This window comes from Corvus hawaiiensis, chromosome 9 (assembly GCF_020740725.1).
Source record: "Corvus hawaiiensis isolate bCorHaw1 chromosome 9, bCorHaw1.pri.cur, whole genome shotgun sequence".
NCBI classification, from domain to species: Eukaryota; Metazoa; Chordata; class Aves; order Passeriformes; family Corvidae; genus Corvus; species Corvus hawaiiensis.
This window is the reverse complement of record NC_063221.1, coordinates 15,486,030-15,508,441: the sequence shown is the minus strand read 5'-3', so window position 1 is coordinate 15,508,441 and position 22,412 is coordinate 15,486,030. Positions and strand designations below refer to the sequence as shown.

The 22,412-nt window shown below is 40.9% G+C and overlaps 1 long non-coding RNA gene across 2 annotated transcripts in view; it reads left to right on the top strand.

Annotated features, from left to right (window-relative positions):
• LOC125330387 overlaps positions 1 to 22,412 on the top strand; it is a 169,234-nt gene that overhangs the window by 14,860 nt on the left and 131,962 nt on the right. Inside the window, exon 2 of one of the 2 annotated variants that reach the window (XR_007205486.1) lies at positions 18,924 to 19,011. The exons of the other annotated variant lie outside the window; for it this stretch is intronic. This is a non-coding gene — a long non-coding RNA (uncharacterized LOC125330387). The remainder of the gene's footprint in view (positions 1 to 18,923; positions 19,012 to 22,412) is intronic. 2 annotated transcript variants of the gene reach the window in all.

The following is a 22,412-nucleotide window of genomic DNA, read 5'->3' as shown; positions in this document are numbered from 1 at the left end:
TTTTCATGGCTCTGATACAAGCTTGTGTTTTATGTTATGGTAGCAAAAAAAGAGGGTATGATCTGAACACCAGTGTCAAACAAGAAGGCATTGCCCAATGTTGGTTGCTTCTAATGTTTCTTTTGAAGATGCTCAACTCTTCCCTTTCTTTCTGAAAGGGAGTCACAGATTTCATCCAATGAGTTGCACTTGTTTAACCCCTCTCAAAGTGGATGAGCACCTACTATCAAGGATGCAGCTTTTGGTCTGTGGTGGGTAGCTCTGAGGTTGTGGGATTTCAGGGTTGAAGCACATAGAAGGCCCATGCTACACAGTATGCAGACAAATAAAGGTACTTTCTTCCCCCCCGTCCCCCCCCAAGTAATGTAAAACCCCAAACCAGCCCTCCCCGTTGTCTTCCAAGCCCCTCAGGTTTGTTTTATAGTTCAGGAGTAGGCACAATCCTGCTGTTCTTTCAGACGTGCCCAAAGAGTTATTTGTAACCTTTGCTTGGGTATGGTACAAACATGACCCTGCAAACAGAAAAATCAGAAGCCTCAACATTTTGGTATGCCCATTACAGTCTGGATATAATGGAGAAAGATCTGCCCTCAAAATGTTTGACGAAAAATTCTTTTTAGGGTAGTTTAACAAAGGTTTTAAGGGTTCAATTTTTCACTTTTTAAAGTTTAAGTACATTATTTGTAAAAGGTGTGTAATGGTCTTAAATCTTTCTTAGAAGAGACATTTCTGTTGAGAACTCAACGTAATATTCTTGTGGTGGTTTTTGTTCTGTTTTTTTTCTTTTCTTTTTTTTAAGTCCTGGGCTGTAATCTAATTTGTGATTGTTGGTTGAGGAAAAAGAAAACTTTCAAATAGATAATGATGATCTGAATGAAAAGTTAAGGTATAGAAGAATACTGTTTATATTATTAGATCAGCTTTGAATTTTGGTAAAAGCCAGCAAATGAGAATGCATATTTCTTCCCCTTAGTGTTTCTTTATCTATAGGAAGGTGGGTTTGCCTTCATTTTTTATTAATGCTGAATTTCTGCTGTAATTAATGATCTTGATTCTGAGTCAGTCTTGACCAGAAGAAGGGTTAGAACAAGAAAAATGCATTTAGATCATTTTAATTGAAGCAGCTATTTAAAAGGGAGAAAAAATTCTTAAAATTGTTTCTAAATGACCATTTTCTGAGAGAAAAAACCAAATGAAAATTTTTTATTAGCAAAAAAGCAACTTTCATTTTGATTCTTATTTTGCTTTTTGTTTGCATGTCTTTCAATTAGAAACTTTCACTAGCAATAGTCTTTGCTACCATTTTCCTTGCATTCAAATGCTTAAGAGCTATTGTACTTTATATTTCTTCCCTAGATTTTTTTTTTGCTAGTTTTTATTTAGTGTGACAATGTAATATAAACTGTAAACTCTCCTGGTGTAAATCGACCAAAGGACAGTTTCACCTAGAAGGTACTGTTGTCTTTAGAAATAGCATACTACATGGCTGTAAGGACTAATGCATCATTAAAAAGTGTCTGAAGAATGAAGTAAGAATCAAGAAATATTATTTCAAAGTTCTTCCAGAACAGTATGTTCAGTGTGATTTCTATAGCTGTTTTTGCAGGGAAAAAACCTGCTTTTGATCTAGATTAGATTTTTAATTGTTTGTCTGTTTGTTTTGCAGTATCAGTATTCCAAGCAGAGAGAATCTGAAGCGTGTCATGTTTAGGATAGTTCAGGCTAAGAATTCTAATGCCCTTGGTCATTCCTCTGTGTTATATGTGCAAAGGCGTCAAGCAGCCTCAGACATCTGATAATAGTACTCCCTTCTAAACAGCCTGTGCAAGGAAATCAGAATATTGCCAAATTCCATAAGCATAAAAAGAGCATATTTTGTCTTATCCATTTATTCTTGTTAAAGGTAATCTAGATAATAGCATGTAATGTGTAGGTACATCTTTAAGTAATCTGCATTGAAGATACAGTTCATTCAGAGTGACTAATATATGTTCTTCGAGCTGCAACTGGTAGAAGAGTTCTAAAAGTATTACATGAACTTTTTAAGCATAACTTGCTTTGTTAAACAAGAGATGGAAATTCAGATTTGTTCATTTTCAACTTGACTCTTTCAAGGTGTGTGCAGGAAGGAAATATGAATTTCAGGTTTTTGTGGCTTTGCTTGATTTCTTTTTGTGGCTTTGCTTGTGGCTTTGCTTCTTATTTCAACTCAGTTAATTCCTTTGTTAGCCTAAGAGAAAATTAAATTAGTCTTGGTGTTGAGGTACTTTTAAAAATAAATTCTGGAGGTGATTAGAGTTCTAATAATTGTGGTAGAAGTCAATTATTCATTAAAATAAACATTTATATTTCCTAATTGTTTTTCACTTATGCAATGTGAACTAGTGGCAGAACCCAGTCTCTCCAACACAACACGGATGGGCCACTGATCATCAGCTGCTCTGTTACTCCTGGGGGCAGTGTCAGTGTTACAGAGAGGTGTGAGGAGTGATTGCCAGAACCATCTTGGTTTTCCATTTCATTCTCATCTAGTTATCTGATCACTCAGTGGCCTGACAGAATACCAGGTAGTGGGCTTGAATCAGAGATCCCTCACCAGGGGCGTGCCAAGTTGTACACCTCAGATTTAAAAAGAAAAAACATTTCAAATCTGCCATTAGGGTTGGTTGGGCCTCTGGTGTTAGGAGGCTGGCTAGTGCAGAGTGCCAACTGGGGTTCAGATGAGCTCTGCTCAAACTGTGGCTTTTTCACAGGTATCCTGTATATATTTGTTTTTATTGCTATGACTGCTTCTGCTGGCATGACTGCTACAAGGGTAACTATGCATATAGTTGAGTCCAGAATTTTTTTTTTTTGTCCAGAAGAAAGCTGTACTGTTACATTCTGGTGTTTTGGGGACAAATTATAGTTTTCCTACTTCAGCCGGTGGGGGTATAAATTACTCTTCTACTTTTCATCTGCTTATCTTTTCAGACCAGCCAGTGTGAGAGGTAGAGTATCTCTGTGTGTGAAACCTCCTTCCTGCTGAAATCCTTAATGCTTTTAGGCTTTTTTTTTTTTCCCTTAAAAGACCATAGTTGTATGTAGTGGGCCATATCCAAAGCTCTGCCAATGTCAGTAAAGGCTCAGGCTGAGGTAGAGTGGTGCTGCTGCCCACACCCAGGCCCCATCCTGCTGCCTTCAAACTCCTCCCCTAGCTTTAGGCTGCATCTGCTAGACCTGGATCACTGGGTTGTGGATCAGTCCAAGGGTGTGAGCTACTCTTTGCACTGCCTTTGCATTTCAGCAAGGAAGGGAGAGCCTGCAGCCTCTGACCATCCTGGGAGCATGGGTTGTGTGCCTGTCCAGCTCCCAGCCAACATTGAAAGCAGTGCACCAATGGGAGCCTTTTGAAAGGGGCAAAAGGAGGGTGATTCCTTCTACAGCTGTTGATTATCAGTGGCATTTGTGTTACTGTCCTAAAAACAACATTAGTAAGTTCTGTAGCAATGGCACCACAGCTGGTGGTGCATATTACAGAGGAATTTCTCTCTGGGCTCTCTTTTTCTTCTTTTCATTTAAATATGTTTTATTAAGGAATACATTACAATTTTCTTTCAGCATTGAAGCTAGTCTTAAATTTTAGGGAAGGCACTGTAAGTTGTGCCAGGAACTTTAGTATAGCTGTTAAGTTGGTGGCAGCTGTCAGCCTCGCAGTTTGGGAACTTTTTTGATGGAGTACAAACCTTGAAAGCATTCTGCATGCACAGCTCAAAATATTAGCTCTGCTCCTAGGAAAGTGTAGACAAGGATGGTGAAGTTGCCAGCTGTCATTTTATTTTGGTATTCATTTATTTATAGAGTTACCCTATTGTCGTCATGCAAGTGTAGTGGTGGGTGGAAAGGTGGCTCATTTTTAGCTGCTGCTTGGTGTTGGGGCTGCACCTGGGTTTTAAATATTATGTCCAGTGCCAGAGGGAAGATTTTTACCATTCTCAGCAACCTGACATGCTTTTAAACATGGCTTGTATTTTCTGTCATCTCACATGTGTGACAACAGATCCTAGGTTATTGTACTACAATTAGGCAGGTGTATTGTGGTCATTAGTTTACCTTTTCAAGATCCACCATGAGTATATTGTGGAATTTTGCTCTTAAGAATAATAAAAATAAATGTGTTTATTATTACCAACACTATTTGCATTTCCTGTGTCCTAAGATGAGAATTCTGTAATAAAAATTAGAGGTTAGAGGTTTGGGGAAATGAAGGAAATGCTACTATAACAAGAATATAATGGCAGAGGAATATAAAAGCCTGCTTTCTTAAGGAAAAGAGGCTTGGATGGCTGCACTGGTAATGTGTCTTAATAACTTCTAGGTTGCTGGCCAACTTGGAAAAATTCAATGGATGCAGAAGGATCTCAAAGGTGTTGAGTTTCTAGAAGTTCTATGAGAATAAGAGTCTGGAGAGTAGAGAGAGAGAGAGAGAGATACATTTGTACCACAGCCATGGGGAGAGCTTCAGGATGAGCTCAGTTATATGATCCCAGCTTAGAGATTTGGAAGAAAGGAGCTCTGATAAGGCTAATGCTGGACAGGTTTCCTCCAAAATTTCTCTGTTGTTCCACGTCTCCAGGAAATATCCCAACTCAAGACAAGGAGCAGCAGGGAAGCAGGCTGTGTGGGGCAAAGATGTCCAGTAAGGAGAGAGGATGCTGTGAACCAATCCCAAATGCAGGAACATGATGCTAAACTTCTCTGCATCAGTTTTGACTGATGTCTTGCCTATTGGATTGGTTTTGGTGCAATTTTGAGCTTGTGTGATTCTCCTGGTTCATTCCTAATGGGTCAGATTGCACTAGGTTGGCGAAATACCTCTGTAATGTAAAGCTTTTTCTATGCGAATAATTGCAGTACAGTCTGCAGTGTTGCTGAAGTTGCTGCTGTGTGGGGTGGTGCTGGCCAACCCCTGCTTCATCCTTCAGTAGGGCTACCTGGAAATGCTGGATTCAACTGGGGGCTGGCTGGGAAAGTTCAGCCTTCCACTTCTGTATGAAAACCTATTGGGTAGCTATTACCCTTAGTTTTCCTCTCTTGCTTGCTTTTATTAAAATAGGAGTCATGAAATGACTGCCACAGTATATTTCGTGAGTCTTGGCTCCTTAATAGATCCCCATTTGGGGATGTAATTTTGGTACACATCCTCTTGGGTCTGGCAACTATAAACCAGCTCTATAGCTTTCACTACGGCAGGTTTTCTGCAGAATCTGTTTCATAAAATGGCCTGTTAAAGGTCTTCAATATTTCCTTATTGTTGCAGGCTTCCAAGGTACCACCCTGAACGGCTTATTATATTTCTACTCTTTTTTTTTTTTTATGCTCCTTAAGGAGAGTATTTTTTTTTATTAGGTCTTGTTCCACAAGGACAGACTCACTGTACTCGGCTTGTTACAAATTTAATAGACTTTCCTGTCACTTAGTCTTGTACATGGGCCATGAAACTTCAGGAATCTCTGAGATGTAATGTTATTTAAAAAGTGCCTCCTGTTTCTTCTCTAATTAATTGCAATCAGAAAGGCTAGTTGGTGGACACATGGTGTCGCAGCTTCTGTGAAATACTGCCTGATGGCTATAAACACTGCCATATGTTCTCTGTGAAATATTGCCATAATCACTGGCAACAGGAACAGCTGATAGGAGATGAAGGATTGGTTTTCTTCTGTGTTTTTGACTTCATTTTTAAAATCTGTGAAACACTTCTTGATCACCTTAGTGTTTTATTTAGTTGCTGCTACCTATACTGGGCTTGTTTTCCCATAAAATGTTATTTCAGTAACTTTTATCTTTCATGTTACAGCTGCTAACAGCTTCTTTGCATAACAGGTCCATTTGCTAAAACCACTGCTTAATCAAAGTCGGCAGTTAAAGGGAGTTTTTTCCCCAAATGAAACAGATAATCTTGTTATAAAGCTAAATAGTTAAAACATTAATTAGAACTCTCAAAACCTTGATGGGCACTGAACTGCAAGTTTTCATCTAATGGGAAAGTTCCTGTTCTTCACTCTAACGTAGGTAAAAGGACAGTTTTGGGGCTGAGCTGCTTACTGACTCTTGATTTTGAGAAAGTGAAGTCTTCAAAGGTGCGATCTTAATTAACGTTAGATTTTTTTTCAGCCTTTCATCATAAAAGGAGTGGCTGTTGTAATTTGTAGTAACATCCAACAGTGTTAAAACAACATTATTTCCTCTGCTAATATGATTTCATTACACTATGGCTGTAGCTTAGTAAGAAAGATCTTCTTTTAGTAAAAGAATATATTTCAAGACTGTTCATTGGCATTCCTGAAAAGCTTTCCTTTGTACGCTTTGCCTCTGACATTGTTTTGAACATTTTGGCCTCCATTATGAGGAGACCATTCATTAGAAGCAGCAATCCTCCAATTACCTCAAAACAGCTAGAAGCCTCAAAAGACTGTTTCCACAATAAGTGTGATTCAATAAGAGGAAGGCAGTGCATTAAGCATGTAAAGTGTTTTTGTGTCTCTGGTTAGAAGCATAGGGTTCTCATCATGGAAGTGAGTGAACAGGATTGATTCTCCTCCTTTTATTAGAATTGGTTTCTTTTAAGCACTGCTTTTCTGTCTCAAATTGCTAATTTTAATAGGGTACTTGCTAGCTCTGAGAAATATTTTGTTTTATTAAAGCAACAAATGGTTTTACATGTCCCTCTATACTTTGGGAGTTGTGGGCTATTGAAGCCAGCTCTGTCTTACATGCACAGCTCAGGCTATTAAACTGTACACAGGTGATTGATCTCTTTAATAAAACCCTGTTCTTTAGAAAGGAAAGAGTGATAAACAAATGTACTTGTTTGTCCAGTGCTTCAGAGATTACAGTAACATGAGGACATCAAGAATGCTATTTTAATGAATAAGTTAGATGAAACACATCAATATGGTCTTTGTTTTAAGCATGTCTGAAAACCAGTATGCTTTAAGTTAATTTGATTCATGCTTTTTATTCATTTGTAACACCATGTACATTAGAACAGAAAATGTTTAGTACTTAAGCAAAGAAAAGATCTGGCAGGTAGAAGATTCTGGCACTTTCTGCATGAGAATTGAGCAAGTGAGGAACGACAACTTTGCAAATCCACTCTCCTGTGGCTTGTTGTGGCTCTGGCCCCTGCAGTGCTTCGAAGGACATGTCACAAGCGTGCCTGAGGGTGGCTGGCTGCGGAGCCGTGTGGTGTGAAGAATAGCTGGAGAGCTGCCCTGAAAATACAGGGCTATACACATCATACACATCACCACAGCCCTGATGCCAGAAATTCTCCACTGTGTTCATATCGCCTCTGTTCATTCATGCTGACGTTTTTCAAGAATAACTCTGCTGATGTCAATAGTTACACTGATTTATCTTTTTTTTTTTTTTTTAAGACAAGTGAGAAAGAGGGAGTCAAATCCTTATTTCTTTTGCCATCTACTAAAAAGCACTCTTTCCATGGCAACCCCTGTTTCCATGGTACATGCTGTACTGCCCTTCAGAGAAGCTTTATTAAGAGACACATATACACGCACACACTGTCATGTGAATGTGGTTGCATTTTATAGCACTCTAAAGGAAAGCTATAGTGAATTGTAATTTTTTTTGTTGTTGTTGTAGTGCTTTTTTCATTATACAGTGTGGTGAAGGATTATTGCTGCCACTGCTTGGCGGTGTCATGGGAGTACAGTAAAATGTGGTTCTTTTCACTGTTGTTAGAAGGATATTCATCAAACCCCTCTATTTTACTAGTACATTAAGATCATTGTTTTCTAAACTCTTTTTAGGTGTAGGCTGGCATGCAAAGTAATCAAACTCCTTTTGCAACATTAAAAATAAATATATGATAAAGGTTTTCTTCTCTTAGGTTCAGTGTGGGAAATAATAAAGATGTTGACAAATTCCAAGGATTATCCCAAAAGGGTTATTCTAATAAGAAAATGTGAACCCACAGAAATTTGTGGCTTCTTTTCCATAATGACACCTATTAGAAGTTACTTTGGGTGTTTAAAATTAGCTAAATGTACAAAAGTCAGACACTGTACCTTTCTTTTTTTGATTATAAAGGTGCAACTGTGAAACTATTGAAAATTGTATCATTACTTATACCTTGAGAAGCTTCATTTATAATCATCCTTTTAGACTTTACAGCTCATAATGACAGTAGGTAGAAAAGGTTTCTAATACTAAGTGTAATATCAGTCTTTCTCAAGATAAGGTAATGCATTTTGTAAGTATGTGTTAAAGTGACACAGACAGAAATGTATCAAAATTTCCCTGAATTTTGGAGAGCTGCTTCATGTGCTATAATTGTCTGGGACTGAAGTCTGACAAGGCTCTGCAGCTACATTTTGGAGACTGTCTAGTGTTGGGGTCCCTTCCCCCCTGCCAGGTGGTCCTGGGAGGGGGGCCCTGGGGGGAGACACGGTGTTTCCCTGCCCCTGGTCAGCCTCATTCCCCATTGGTTGGTTTGTGTTCCCTGCGTGGGCAAGGACCCTTGGGTCCCGTGATTGCCACAGATCCTTGGTAGAGCCCTGGCCATGCGGCTGGAGAAATAAACATCTCTGAAACATCTATCAAGAATCAGTCTATATATATTTCTTTACCATGGGCCTTGTTTTCTGATACGCGTGTTGCAGTATCCCCACTGTAACATAGGGTAGATAATGCGAGCAGAATGATCCCCGATCCCTAAGGACAGCGACTGATTTGTGAGTAAACTCTGGATTTCTCTTCTTGTTTTGTTTTGCTGTTCCATCTCTAAACTATGGGGGAACTGTGTAAAGACTCTTGGCTCTCCGAGCTGCATATGGACATTTATTTTAAACTTGAGAAGATTCTTGAACGATTTGTAAATTTTAGCTTAATTCAAGCTCAAAAGGAACTGAAACACTTCCTGGCATGGTTGTTTAAGAACTTTTTCTATGTTTCTTGGGATTTGATTCTTACCAAAGACTTTTGGAAGACCGTTTGGACGCAGTTAATTTCTGAGTTAAAATATATGCTGATGGAGGAATATTTTTGTGAATATTATTTAATTACCAAGACTGTTGAGCAATGTCAGCTGTGTCCGTGCGAAGTTAAAACTGCTTCAGGGACCGTGAGAGCCAGGCCACGTGGACCGAGCGCTCTCTGAGCAGCAGCGAGGCAGTTCCCGCGCGCGGGCAGAGCGACGTGAGCCGCAGTGTCGGCAGCGGAGCGAGGCTCACCGGGAGCCCGCCCGGCCCCGCGTGGTGGAGCGAGCCCCGTGAGAGGAACAGCGCGCGGGCGGCAGTGGAGCGGAGCCGCGCCCAGCCGAAATGCGCGCTGGAGCAGGGCGGGGGGGGCTGCCACTCGGGGCCCCAGCCGAGACGTGGGTGTGGCCCCAGGCAGCGGCAGCGCAGCTGAGAGCAGAGGCGGCGGTGCACTGGGAGCTGAGCGGCGCGGCCCGGCCCACACGGCCCCGAATGTTACCCCAGGAAGAGTGCGCAGACACGAGCAGCCCCGAAAGTGAAAGAGAAAGCAAAAACACAGCGAGACAGAAAACAGCAGCCACTTGGAAAAAGGAAAAGGTCACTGTAGCTAAGGCTTTAGGAATAGTCAAATGGTATAATGTTAAGCAAAATTATGGTTTTATAACAAGATGTGACAACCAGGAAGACACATTCTTTCACAGAACTGCTATTAAAAAGACTAACCCTGAAAAATGCCTCCCAAGCTTGGGAGATGGAGAGGTGGTGGAGTTCAAAATTGTGCAAGGTAGAAAAGGGTTGCAAGCAGCAGAGGTCACTGGGCCTGACGGTGTTTCTGTAAAAGGCAGTATATATGCTAAAAATCGTAGTCATGTTAGACAATATCTCTATTGTAGGCCTCCCCTACAGTCTCCCTTTCCTAATCCCACCTTTGCCCTTTATCCTATATCCTATTACCCCCAGTGTATTCCCAATCCGTTTTTTCACCCATGGTTTCCCTCACAAAACCATGCTTTTGCCAATTGTTTCCTCAAAAATCCCTTTCCAATGCCAAGTGGGGGATGAAGAGGGGGAGGGAAGAAATTAACTATTGTTGTTTACAAATGGAAGAAACCCTCTCCTGCCTCAGTTTCCCCACAAAGCATGCCCGGAGAGTCCTGTCTCCCTTTTGTCAGCCTTAAGATGCTCCAGAGAATCTGTTTGGACATCTAAAGACTCAGGAGGGTGGCTTGTTTTGTTTTGAAACTGTTCTTGTTATGTTTATCCAGTTATTTTCAATGTTAAGTTTTAAACCTCTTTTGTTAAAAATAAACGAGTGAAATGTTGGGGTCTCCCCCTCCCTGCCATGTGGTCCTGGAGAGGGTCCCTGGGGGGAGGCACGGCGTTTCCCTGGCCCTGGTCAGCCTCATTCCCCATTGGTTGTTTTGTGTTCCCCTGTGCGGGCAGGGACCCTCGGGTGCCGTGATTGCCTCAGTTCCTGGGCAGAGCCCCGGCCATGCGACTGGAGAAATAAACATCTCTCTGAAACATCTATCAAGAATCAGCCCATATATATTTCTTTTCTACGGGCCTTGTTGTCTGATATATGTGTTGCAGTAGCCCCACTGTAACAGTTTAGTGCCTGCTTTTCAAGTTCTCTGTTCAAACCTTGGTCAGAAGATCTGTGTGGAGCAAACCTAAAAGTATACCTGTCTCCAAATAGGTTTATTGTCTTACATCAGTTGTTAAATTCCAAGGTAACCCTGATAAAAACCTTGTAAGAAAATCAAAGTGGATCCTCTGTGCAAAAGGAACTTTGTCCGTGGCCCGAGGCTGGAAAGGTAGGATAGTGCTTTCCAGACATCTGATCTAGTGCTTGTTTCCCTCACTTGGTCACTGAAGTTACAAGTAGGGCAGTAATATTTGAGTTGATATGGAAAGACAGCCCTAACATCAAAAAGCTTGGAGAGAGTCTTAAGGATCATGAGCAACAGAATGCAGCTAACAGTACCTCTGATGGTGAAATTGGGAAAGTTGAAGTAAAGTGATGAGAAATACCAGGAGCTTGTTTTGGGAAATTATATGTAACCTTTAAAGTTTAGTCTGTTAGTCAGTAGATTGAGAGCTTATGTACAAATTAAAGGATTTTATTCTGTTTTTAGATATGGTGCCTGTTCTTTCTTCAGGAACAGTCCCTTAGCAGAGGTTTTATTAACATCAATCAATGAGAATTGTGTTTTACTTTTATATTAGTAATTTTTTTTAATATAATGAAAAGTGCTATTTTAATGAACCGTTTTACCCTTTTAGAGTTAAGTCCATAAAACTCTGGGTTAGCGTTTATGAAAATGCTGAGGAAACAAAGGATTAAGGTTTTTATTTATTTATTTAAATCACTGCATGTGTCTGTACTCATACTCTTTGCAGTAATACTCTGCAGCAGTGCAAATGAGCCAGGGAAGTCTGTGGTAATGCTTTTCACCATAATGCTCTGTTAAATTTCATTTTTGGTTTTGCTAAATCTGGGGTGACTGTCCTGACTGATCAGAGGAGATAATGCTAGTAGTCCTCACTACTGGTAACGCTGAAGTCAAGTGCACAACAAGCAATCCTCATAACGAGAAAGTGTTTTGTTTTACTCTTTCATTTCCTCAGTGCTGTACAGCCTATTCTTGTGAATGGAGCATTTGCCTGCTCTTTGTCATCCTGGGAAGGACCACCTGGCACCAAAGCAAGGTGTTAATGTTGATAACCACAGGAACACTGCCGCAGTGGCTTGGGGCAGGGCACGGGGACGAGCTGTTGATCAGCAGCCAGGCTGGGAGGCTGCCATACCTTGTGCTCCTCGGGCTCTTGCTGTAACAGTGCAGGATGATTTGGACTGCTCTGTAGAATTGCAGAGCGTTGCCACAGCTGCTCTGGTCAGTGACCCAGCCCTTGCACCTGAGGCATGCAGAGCAGCTTCCTGCCCAGGCTGGCTGCCCCCTTGGCCCCTAAACGTTTCAATGCCACTGTGAAGCCATTGCTCGCTCGCTGCTCCCAGGAGGCTCCTCTGTGCCTGCAGCAGGATGTGGGGCCTGACAAGGTCCAACCCAGCCTCTGAACATCTGTGTTGGAGGGCCAGGCGTGCTTGCCAGTGCTACACAGACCCTGATGTTCCCTCTGGATTATCTGTGGCAGGGGATTTCTGGGAAGAAGTATTGGTCAAGAAAGATCTCTTTCCTCTTCCAGTAAGAGAGAACTTATGGTGGGAGTGGAGAGCCCCTGTGCCCCAGGGCTCCTCTTCTGTTCTGGCTTGTGGTGTGCCCAGGGCAGGGCCTCCAGGCTCTGCCAGACCCCGTGGAGGCTGCTCTGCATCCAATATGGGACTACATGCACCCCCTTGTTTCCCTCTTCATTCACAGCAATTTTAAAAAATCATATAGTTTGGAAGTTAAGAAGCAGAAGACACCGTGCTTGTGCTGCAGATACCTGAGGAACATAAAGTTATGCGTGTGCCTTTCACGTGAATGTAGCTTTTTACCAAGCAGAATTCCTCAGTGCTGTAAGCAAATCCTCATGCAGCATAATTACCGTGATATGATGGGCTGCTGGAACAGTGCAGCCAGGCAGGGCACTCTGCCACACTCACAGCACCCCTGCCCTGCTTGGGGTGCCTGTCCTGGCACTGGGGACTGTGGGTGGGGAAGCAGCCTCTCTCACTTCAGTAGCAGCGTGGTCTGAAGCAGCAATGCAATCAATTCTTCATAGTAACAGTGCCCTAATAACAACCAAAAATATGTTTTATGGTGGATGTTGATAACTAAATGCTTATCCCGTATACAGATATTCAAATAATTGGAAATTCTTATAGCCTGAATCCAGTTGAGACTGTTGAAGGAAACCTTGACGTTGAAGGTTAAAATCAATAGAGTGTGTTTTGATTATTTTTCAGGCATCTGTTCTATGTCTAATATAGTATATTTCTATTGTGAGCTCTCATTTCTGTAAATCTGAGGTCTCCCTTTGTTGAATGAATGAGGAGATAAGCAATTGAATTTGAAAGATACTTCATGCAACAGAAAAGCAATTTGGTTTCTGGTTATCAAAGGCCAAGAAGCAAGCCAGCAATTGAATCCTCAGCATTTAGAACCCTTATTATTGCCAGTGTGCTGTGCACCTCTGAGGAGCTCTTGTTTTGACTGTGCTTCCAGGGCCTTGGACTCAACAAGGCATCCATTCCGTGGCTCAGCAAGTTGCTCTGACATCAGGGTGGCTCTTGGCATCCTTGGAAATTTTACAGGATGTCTTCCTCAGTGTTAGTGTTTCCCACTTGATTTTTGCTGTAAAAAGTCATTAAGAGGAACAGAGAGGACCATCTAGGACCCCCTCTGCCTCTTGAGGTAGAGCAGTAAGGTGCAAGCTAGTTCCAGGCAACCAGCAGTGATGTCCCTGTTTTGAGGCCTCTTGAGTTACACTGCGGTGGCTTTCCTCTGCCAATGGCTGCTCTGGCTGCCTGGTGCTGGGACAGGAGCAGAGGAGTCATCAGCTGTTGTTGTTATTTCATAAACTCATCGTAAAGTCACTGGTAGCTGGTGAAAATGGATGTGTCTGGATTTGGCACAGATGCTGTATTTGTGCCTGTAGCATTGTAATGCTGTTGACTTCACAGTTTTGGGAGATGTGAAAAAAAGTAAAGGGCTAAAAGATTTGGTGGGAAGCAGTGGCTGTCAGTTTGTCTGCCTGGCTGTGCATCTGCATTTGCAATGATGTGACTCAGCTGTGGTCTTCAGTAGCATTTTCCTTCTGAGAAGGCTGTGATTAACCATCATAATTAATTGACTATATATAAAATGTAATTATAGGAGTTTCATACCTTAAGTGTATCTTTTTATTTAAAAAAAAAAAGGAAAAATATGTTAAGAATTCTGAAATAGAGATAATAATAAAAGTAGTAGCTGGATATGCAGATGTTCATAGTAAGTATAATGGGATGCAGTAACAGGAAAGTCTTTTTAAGAGGGACTGATCTGAGAAAAAAACCCCATAATTGTTAGCAGGATAGCTTCACCTCAGTGGTGGCTGGGAGCAAAGGAAAGAATGTCTTAGGAACCTGAGAATTTTTTATCTGTCTTTGCATGTGGCCTGCAGCTGCGGGTGTTTTGAAGGCACCATCCAATGGGGTTGTCAGAAGCCTGACAGCTGTCAGGGCCAAAGCTGTGCCCTGGTTGTGTTCACTGTGACAGTGAAGGGACGCTGCCAACTTCAAGTTTTAAACCTTTTTTTTTAAGCAAAAATCTAAATTAAAGAAAACATATTTTCTTTGGGAAAAGCTGTTGCAGAATCAAAATAAAGTGACAAAGTTTATATATTATTCTTATCAGTAGTTGTTTCTTGACTGCAAAATTACAAAAATACTAGATTTGTGGATTTTTTTAAACATGGTTGAAAAAAATAATTCATGAACTGGGTGTTCTCAATAAAAGGCAGTGTTGCACATCAAATTTGCTTTTAATTAAAGGATAGCTTTCAAAGTGGTAGCAACAAGTACTAATCATTGCTCTTTCATCCACTGTCACTAAGAATGATGTGTAAATGAAAAATTTTTAATGCAAGTCAAAACTGCCTGGTCACACTTGTCACACTTCAGATTTCTGTTTGAACAAGATAAATATATTGTTCTCTAGTTACTTCTTAAAATTCTCCTTAGCAAAATACAGAGACAAAGGTAAAAATTAAACTTCTAGAAATTTATCACAGTGTATAAGCACAGATTTGAAACTGAGATCTGTGGAGTCAAGAGAAGCTGTACGCATTGCATGTCATGAAAATCGCACAGAAGAGGTTTCTGTGACAAGTCCTGTTTGATGGTTCTGTGGATTTTTTTATGTTATAGCTGCTTCTTTCTGATGCTCTTATTTCTAATGGATACTAGAAAAATATAAGTACAATAATATATGTCAAATGTAGTGGCTTTTATAAAAAGAGCCAATTTCTAGATCTAGTTATGAATATTATCTTTACACGTGCTGTTAATATGTGAAGATGCAGGAACTGAACTTGTGTCAGAGAGTTTGTAGGACACATGCAGTGAACTAGAGCTCTAAGGCATGAAGGGTAGTGCTGGAGAAGGTCTTACAGAGATGCAGGTTCCTTTTTGCTAAGCAATATTTACTAGCATTGCCTCAGCCTACGGCTCTGAACTAGTCAATGGGGCACATTCCTTCGGTGCTCTGCGACAAAGGTTTTGGGTATTTTTCAAAGCAAATTAATGCACTTTGCTTATCCTTTGTCAGTGGTAGATACAAATAGAACTACTATTTCAAGTAATAGTTATAAGCCATTACTTTAATGGTTTAACAAATACCTGTGAGGAGAGATGGCAATATTTCATCTGAGAAAGGACTGAATATTAAATAAATGTAACCTCCCATTGGGTCCTGCTTTAACCTCCTACTGGTTTTGGAAGGTGAATTTATGAGCTGAAAGCATTTTAGATTGTTAGGGGAGAGGTTCAGTAAGACTTAGACAGCAGAGTAGCACTTTGTTCATAACAATCATTTCCCTCTTTGCATTATCACTTCAAACACGTCATTGCAAAATTCAGAATTTAACTTTAGTCAGGCATATGGCTGGCTTTTACTGATCTTCTAATAGTTATGGGTAATGGATTAGTATATTGATTATTAATAATATTTTTTCTCTTATTTAAGAGGAAAAAAAGTTTTTCTATACTTCTGATATATTGGACTGAGAATTGGGATTTCCCCATTAGCTCAGTAGGCTGAACTTCTAAATGTAATCGTTGAGCTTGGTACTGCAGAGAGGAAATTCTCAAGTCATGACCTATTTTGCTTTAGAAGTTAGAAATAGTGAAGTTGTTGAAAATCTTTAACTCAAGACTTAATGTAAGACTTAAATGCAAGCAGAGCATTTAACTTCTCAAACCAAAAGCAAATGTTTCCTATAAATTCTTCTTTTTATAGAAAAATACTTCCGTAATTAATTGATCTCAGTTGCAGGTAACAAGATATTGCCAGTGTGAAATATTTTTGCCCATTGTGAGAAGTAAAAATGAATTGCTGATTGTAGTAACTTTTGGGTTTTTTTTATAATGGAAGCATTATATTATGGAAATACTTGTCTACATATGGAGAGAGACTTTAGAATAATTTCAAACCATTTTTAGTACAAGCAACAGCGAAATGGCTATTGGAATATCAAGCCCTTTAATTACAAGGAGGAAAAGAGAAGAACCTTAGAAGTTGCATGTAATGTCTGTTTGCATTCTATATGTTTTTTTGACAGGAGAAAGCTATTTTGAAAGGGTTTGATTATTCAGCTTGTAACTGATAGTAGACAGCCAATCAAAAGGCAGTTTGTCTTTCTAGATAAATTCTGGTTATCAATTATGTCATGTAGACAAATTAAAAAAATACTTTAAAGTTGTTCAGGTGCCTTTATTGCAATCAGAATTTAATGAGTAGTGAAATAAACTGACAAACCAAGTCAATAAGCAAATGTCTCCTACAGAAACTAAATTCCTACTGTCAAAGTCCCTGTTCATTGCTAAAACCTCTGTTTCCTAGCTCCTCTTCTGATACACTGCAACACGTGGCCTGCACCTGTGACATCTCTTAAGATTAGTTGATTTCTAAAATGCTTTGATAGAAACAAAGGGATTTAGTGAGCAACTAACAAACAAATTATCCCTTGTCTCTGGGTGAGGGATGCATAGCTATGGGGAAGAGTATCTCCCTGTTGGACTATCATGGATCAAGCAGGGAGCCAGCTTGTTTTGCAGATGGATCAGTAGTCACAACAGTATGGTTCTGATGTCCAGGTGTTTCAGTGGGTTTTTGTTTTGGAGTTTAGCAAAAAGCCAATCTTTTGTAAGAAAAGAAAGCAGTAATGAGTCATTCACAGATGTCTCAAACACACTTAGAAGCTAAATATCTTCCTACTGTAGCAATAATAACATAACATTAAGAGGTGAAGGCCATCAACTCAGTCAAACGAAATTAAAAAAAATCTCATACCTTCTTTTTCCTTTCCCTTAAGTATTATTTATTACTTTGCAGTAGCAACCATGATGGGCTAAATGCTTTCTTGCAGCCATAATATCCTGGTCTCAGCAAGGAATGCATAATTTGACAGATGGCTGTTGCTGAAGAAGGAGTGCAGAATGCAGGCAGGGTGGTGCTGATGAGGTGATGAATATTAGTTAAATTGAAATAGTGTGATCAGGACTGATTTCATATAGCCTGACCTTGCCCATTCAGTGTTTTTTCTTCTTTGTTCTCGTCTGCTTTGTTTCAATGACTTGTTTTCAACACTAAGTGATACAGCCTCACAGAGCTTCTCTGTATGTGTGTCTTCCAGTTAGCTGTGAACAAGGCAGTGGGCCTCCACCATGGCTGCAGGTGAAGCCTCCACCATGGCTGCAGCCTCTGCACTGCTGTGGAGGATGCAAGTTTTGGGTAGGGAAGCACTGTTAGAAAAGTGGCCTGATTGCTCAGATGCAACTGTTGCCAGCTGCTGCTGTAGTGTCTTCTTGCAGCGAGGTGCTCCTGTAGCAGGGGCATCTTCACGGGTAGGAATGTCAGATGTTGCCACGGGAGCATGGCTGATTTTCAGAGGTATACCAAACAAGCCTGCAAAGGACAAAGAAAAGCAGAGTGTAAGAAGAAAGTCCTCTCAGAACATCTGCAATACCACTTAACAAGCAGTAAGAAGAGATGGAGGAAAGCAAAAACCTGAGTGCTGTCCCACCAGCTTTAAGGCCTATAATGTAAGCTGAGGGAATTTGACTGGTGTGAAATGATAACTTTGGAAAAACAGAGCTGGTGGAAGGAGGGTAATCAATGCTGCCAGGCTGTATCAGCTTTACAGGAAAGATGAGAGGGACATAGAGTCACAAGGGACTGGTGCTGTACAGGAAGCATTTTATAAAGCACAACGGTGTAAAAAATATTATGGGAGAAGAGCAGGTCTGCAGAACCACTGTGGGCAGAAATTTCATTCTCTAATGAAAATGCAATACTAAGATTGTGTTACCAGCCCCCTGCTCAGACCTATAATAGTGCTCAGGAAATGTGAAATGAGAGTAGAGAAGCTGCAAATTCAGTACAGGCAGCAGTAGTGAGGCATTTCAACAGGTGCCCTGTAGAGACTTGGGTCTGTGTCTTATCATGATGGGAAAAAGAGAGGATGCATCCAGATGTGCAAAGTGTCTGCCCAGAACACCTGGTGCAGCCAGAAAGGTGTTACTCTGGACATGCTCCCAAGTGGTGCACTGGAGCCTGCTTGGTAATTAGTGACCATCATAAGATTACATTGAGCTCGATAGCTGAAGAGAGCAGAATAAACACATGCAGCATGTGGTCATTGGATTTTAAGTACAGGATCTGCAGAACAATGAGACAACAAACCTGTAAAGAAATCTAAAAGGCCTATAAACACCCTGAGGGCTATTAACAATACAGTTATTCTGATAAAGTTATCAGAAGCCCCCACATATGTCTTACAGTAAAAAAGAGAATACAAAATCATCTTCAGGAACGTACCTCAGTAGATAGAAACGTCAGTAGAGGAGACTGTGGTAAAATGACCAGCTGCTGGAAACAGGAAAGCCTGGTCAAATGAGCGGTAGAGGAAAGTCCTTAAAACGTGGCAGATCAAACACAAACAGGAAATTAAAAATCTCATAAAGAATTAGAAAAGTGCCTTACCAAGGATGCTCAAGCTGTTGACAAAATGTTCCGTAGTATATCAAACCCAGGAAATCAGTGGGGACTACTTGACAACAGCAGTGTAACTGGGGCACTCCGTGAAAAGCCTGGGGCAGAGATGGTCAGTGAATTCTTTGTGTTGGTCTCTGCTGCTGAAGGTGCTGGGAAGATCTTTCACACGAGTTTCTTATGTGTGTGATGGTGGTGGTGTGTTTTCTTTTTGTTGTGTTTTGTATTGGTGTTGTTTGTTTTTCAACAGGTGGGTCAGAGAAAATAAATCAGCCTGCAGTGACTGTTGAGAAGCTATGTTGCTGCTGTATCCCACAGGAAACTGGTGGGCTGTCAATGTAAGTCCTGTCCATAAATTTGGTTCTAAAGGGTAACCTGGGGTTTACTGACCAGTGTGTCTGATCTCCATACTTAGTGAGTTGGTAGCATCCCTCTTAAAGAATAACACTATTCAACAGTTGGCTAATCATAAGTACAAGGTCCTTGCAATGTGAGCTTGCAGCCCAGATAGCCAACTACCTCCTGGGCTGCATCATAAGTGGCCAGCAGGCTGAGGGAAGGGATTCTTCCCCTCTGCATTAGGGAGACTCCACCTGCAGTGCTGCATCCAGTTTTGGAGTCTTCAGCACAGAGAAGACATGGACCTCTTGAAGCAGGTACAGATGAGGCCATATACTAGTTTGAAAACAAACCAGTGGGAGGCACCAAGTCAGAATAACAATTTAATAGAGACATTAAAGGAAAAGGGTTAAAAAAAAAACACAAACAAAAAAAAAACCCCACTGGTTCAACCTGACAGAGTCAGGATACAACCTGACACCCTGTTAGTCAGGGTGGCAGTAGCAGTCTGATAAGATGGTGGCTGCAGTCCTCCTGAAGTGGTGGATGTGGTTCTGTTGAAGCAGTGATCCTGTAGAAAGGGTCTGCTCTTCCTCAGAAGGTCCAGTGGTGGCTGTGTAGCTCCTGTCCTCTGGGAATCCAGTGGAAAGGGTGTCTGTGGTGTTCAGAATCTCAGATTATATCCACGATGGGATGCTTGGTTCCTCCTTCTGGGTGGAGCATCTCACAATGGGATGATGAGTCATGAGGCCAAGTGTTGATTAGTCTCATTAACAGAAAGATAGTCCAGAGGGAGGAGGCAGGGAAACACTGCCCCACCTGGTTTCAACAGCTCATGAGGATGATAATAGAATACACTGTGACCCAGGACAGGTCGCGAGGCTGATCAGAGAGCTGGAGTACCTCCTTTATGAACACAGGCTGGGAGAGTTGGGATTGTTCAGCCTGGAAGTGAAGGCTCTGGGGAGACCTCATAGCAACATTCTTGTACTCATTGGGGCCTTATAAGAAAGAGGGGCACAGACTTTATAGCAGGGACTGTAGCAATAGGACAAGGGGTAATGGTTTTAAATTAGCAGAGGGTTGACTGAGACTAGATATAAGAATATTTTTTTTTTTTACCGGGATTGGTGCAACACAGGAACACGTTGTCCAGAGCAATGGTAGATCCCCCATTCCTGGTAACATTCAAATTCAGGTTGGACAGGGCTCCAAGCAACTTGATCTAGTTGAAGCTGTCCCTGCTCATTGCAAAATGGTTGAACTAGATACCTTTTTAGATCCCTTTCAACCCAAACTAATCTCTGATTCTAAAATCTTGGGGAAAAGCCAGTGCCACTCTGGAGAAAGAAAGTCCGTACACAGTGCCATGCTGTGAGGGTGTTTTGGATGTGTGAATACAGGAGATAGAGTGCACACCACTCACTGGCTTTCTGACAATACAGTGAGCTGCTTTCACTTCAAAGTTCATCAAAGAAATGAAGAGCTGTTTGGTAGAAAGGGATTTGTGGGTGCTGGTTGACAGACAACTCAATATGAGCCAGCAGTATGCCCAGGTGGCCAGGAAGGCCAATGGCATGCTGTCCTGGATCAAGAATAATGTAGCCAGCAGGACCAGGGCAGTGATCACCCCACTGTACTCTGCACTGGTGAGGCCATGCCTCAAGTTCTGTGTCCAGTTCTGGGCCCCTCACTTTAAAGAGGATTTGGAGATACTGGGACATGTCCAGCAAAGCGCAACAAGGCTCATGAATGGTCTAGAAAACTTGTCTGATGGGAAATAGCTGAGGGAGCTGGGCTTTAGTCTTCAGGAGAAGAGGCTCGGGGGACTTCATCACCCTCTACAATGACATGAAATGAGGTTGGAGTGAGGTGGGGGCTGGTGCCCGCAGTGAAAAGACCAGAGGAAATGGCCTTAAGATGAGATGGGAGATTCAGATTAGATAAAGGAAAATTTTTTTCACTGTTTGGGTAGTCAGGCTTTGGAATAGGTTGCCCAGGGAGGTGGTGGAGTCACCACTCCGGAGGTGTTTAAGGCATCTGGCACTGGGTAATACAACTCAGTTTAGTGGTTACAGCATAGAGCTGGACTGATGGTCAGACTGGATGATCTTAGAATCACAGTCCTCAAGGTTGGAAGAGACCTTTAAATTAGCACAGGTTAAGTGGATGGTAGAAAAACTGAATGTACAACTGTTCACACCAAGTCATGCAGCCCCTGAACAAGGGGACTGTTGATGAAATTAATGCCATTATTGCCATATCTTTTTGAGACTTCTGAAGTTTGGGAAGGGAAGAGAGCATAAAGTGGGAATAGGTCTTTAGTTAGTCTTTTTGTCCTCTGTGCATATGTTAATTAACTAACAAATGGAGAAAGAAAATAAAAATTTGTGCTACTGGTCCTGCAAACTTGAGAGAAGTATACATCCTACTTGTTTCTTCCTTAAATGACTTAAAAAAAAAAAAATCCCAAATACCAGCCAACTTTATTGTAGCTAATTTTATGTTCTTTTCAGAAATCAAACTGTTGCAAATGAAATAGCTATTTGTGTTGATTCATTGGGAGCTATGGTGCAGTGTGCATAAACTTAATTGCACAAATATTGCTACACAAATACTATTAAATATTGACCACAAATATATGAGTTTTTAGCTAGAAAGTGTGTTTTTCATTCACTTTTGCTGAAGTAATTTTCTGCCCTTTTCTCCCTTAGGCAGTGATGTGATTTTTTTTTTTTTTATAACATTATGTGTGGGTCCCAAGACCACATGATTGAGCAAATAGTTAAAGCAAAATTGACATTACTAGTTATAAGTTTGATACAGAGACTGCTGTTTCTTTTATTAATGTGAGTATCTGTACAACTCCTAGGCAAATCATCAACAGTAAGTCTATAAACTTTTCTGCCTGTTAGAATATGGCTTTTCTCTGGAAAAATAAATATAAATAGATTGAATTTAGGGTTCTTTTCAGAGCCTGGGTCTGACTGACTTGCCTGATTTTGAAATGTGAGGATACCCATGAACCTGGTTTCTTTGTAACTGTGGCTGTATAATTTTGTCTCGCATGAGTCTTTCTACCATGAGGTAGAAGTCAGAATCTTGTCTCTTCTAAAGTGAAATTGAAGTTTTATTTTTAAAAACCAAACCAACCAAAAGCAAACACAACATCCTCTGGAATGTTTCAAATAAAGTTAGCTTTCATTAAAAGTATGTTGATTCTATTAAGAGCTTGTGCAAAAAGATAGCTGATATGGAAAAATTAGGCTAGATAGATTCTGAATGCTTATAGGACCTTTATATTATCTCTGATATTCTAGGTAACTTATGTAAAGCCTCTAAAGTTGCGCTTTGATTATGGTCAGTAAGAGGCCAAACCCATTTGTTAGCCAGGAATAGG